General features: G+C 29.5%; 1 protein-coding gene across 32 annotated transcripts in view; it reads left to right on the top strand.

The window, feature by feature from the left end:
• Positions 1-2,500, top strand: part of cora (erythrocyte membrane protein band 4.1 like coracle) — a 67,264-nt gene that overhangs the window by 17,883 nt on the left and 46,881 nt on the right. The window lies entirely within an intron of this gene.

The following is a 2,500-nucleotide window of genomic DNA, read 5'->3' as shown; positions in this document are numbered from 1 at the left end:
ACAAGTAAAAGGAATTTAAGAGGGAAATTACTATTATTAGTAAGGGGTTATTATTTATGTTATGGATTGACACATCCCGTGGAATTGAAGTTTTGGGTCAGTCCTCAGTCGACGCCCATGTGTCCACCTCTGCACCTGTCATTGCTATGTCAAAAGACAATAAACTGTCATCGTGTAATTTGGCAGGAGAGAGCTTGTAGACCTCCCTGTTGATATGTGTCTTCTAATAAGAAACTAGTCCATGTTGTAGCTTATGAGAATATGTGGAGGTTTGTTGACCTTTGCCAGAGTGCAGATCTACAGCATTTGTGTGAAATAGCACTCTTATTTTGTTGAAATCTGGTTTCTGGTGAACATGGATAGTACATAGCCTATATGATAACGAGAAAGAGGGCAGAAAGCCACTCTTTTAATCTTTATGCTTACTCTAATGTTGGATGAGAAGGTGGAAAGTGGTATTTATAGGCTCATCTTAGTGGCACATTTTTTTATTTTTTTTTATTTTTTATTGTTTGAGTTTAATTTAGGCATTTACTTTATTGATTTTCCATAAAATGTTAATTTGAAATCATTGAAGATTATCAGAAGAATAATCTATTTTTCTCTTCAGAATAAATTATATGTGACATCAATATATTTTTCTTTGATAAGATATGTTTGAAATGTGGGTTAATATTTTTTTTTTTTTGTAAATGTTGCAAATACATTGACAGCAGTTTTCAAAATAAGATATTTGTAATTATGTTGGCTGTGTTCTATCCAAATTCACTTGAAACCTGCTGTGTTTTTTTATGGAACCTACAGCCTGAGATCCACTGGATAAGGATCACAATGGCCTCTGAATTCTGTGCTCTGGAAAAGGCCAACAAACATTCTCTGGGTATAGTCTGGCTAGGAAGTCTTTGGACTAGTTTCTTCGTTGATTATAAATTACCAAGGAGTTCCACACACTGTCTTCCCAAAGGGTACATGCTAGAGATATGTTGTTGTTGCAGGTTATGCCTCATACAAGGCTAATGGCATTAGATTGTTTATTCGTAAAAGTTACCGTTTTATTCTCTAAATAATATTTGAATTGGTCAACAAATAGTTAAGAGTGAAGATGAAGGATATACAGTCTTTAGGATCATATTTTATCAACTAGTTTATGCAGAGATAGAATTGTAATTAATTTTTATGTCAGAGTACAGTTTTTTATTGGCTAATTAGAAAGATAAGGAAGTGAAGTGACAGATTTGATTTGAGGACTTGATATGATATACTTATAACTGTATAAATGTTAATTATAGAAGACAGTCCTGTTATCAAGCCTTAGGAATAGTAGCTGTCTTATTTTTGTCTCTCTGGTATTGTATTTTTCTATCTTTGTATCCAGATCTGTTTGACTCTATGATTACTTTTTGAAATTGTGGATGTTGTCACATTAGGAGGCATTCGTGTCTGAAACATTGACAGGGAGTTGGAATCAATCTGTACACACATATGCAAATAGGTTTGACGGGGATAGACTAGATTAGGATATATTAGGCAACATTGCACACTGCTAAACTGCGCTATGCTGCACTGCATTGAGTTACAGAGTTGCACCTCTAAAGCCTTTGAGGGTGAGGCAGGGAAGGCTAAAACCATTAGAAAAAGCATTACTAATTTGACTGCAATGAAGGGAAATGTGAGAAGGAAGGGGGAATTAGTTATGAATTTTCCATTTTAGGCTAAGGTGATTAATGAGAATACATTTAGGATATATTGCAAAAATATTTATGTCAGAGGCTTTTAAAATTAGATTTGTAAACCTTTTGGTGGTGGAAGTGTAGGCTAAAAAATAACCTTCAGTTAATGTTATTATTTTGATTTTGTTATTATTGTTGCTGCTGTTGTTAACATTTATTATTATTATTATTATTATTATTATTATTATTATTATTATTATTATTATTATTATTACTACTACTACTATCATCATCATCATCATCATCATCTTTGTGATTATTGTTATTATTAAAGCTATTGTTAATGCTATAATTATTGATATTGGTAATGATGAAAATATAGTAATTGGTTTATTATTACCGAATTATCACTATTATCATTATCGATGCTATCATGATGATCAGTGCAATTGATATTTCAAATTATTATTATTATTGTTATTGTTGTAAGTCTATTTATTTTTATTTATTATTATTGCCACTATTGTTGTTATATTTGTTTTTGATATTATTGTTATGCACCATTATTATTTCAGTTACTTTATATTTATATTGGTAACATTGTTATTGTTATTACTGTTATCACAATTATTATTATTATTTTTATAACTATTATTTTTATGATTGCTGCAGGTATTGTTGTTATTATTATTGTTATTATTGTTATTATTATTGTTATTGTTATTGTTATTGTTATTGTTATTATTATTATTATTATTATTATTATTATTATTATTATTATTATTGTTATTGTTATTGTTATCATTATTTCTATTATTATTTCTATTATT

The sequence above is a fragment of the Penaeus japonicus genome, unplaced genomic scaffold (assembly GCF_977035675.1).
Source record: "Penaeus japonicus unplaced genomic scaffold, GWHDUDI00000001_assembly GWHDUDI00000026, whole genome shotgun sequence".
In the NCBI taxonomy this organism is placed as follows: domain Eukaryota; kingdom Metazoa; phylum Arthropoda; class Malacostraca; order Decapoda; family Penaeidae; genus Penaeus; species Penaeus japonicus.
The sequence above is the reverse complement of the archived record's forward strand: the minus strand, read 5'-3'. Positions and strand labels throughout refer to the sequence as shown.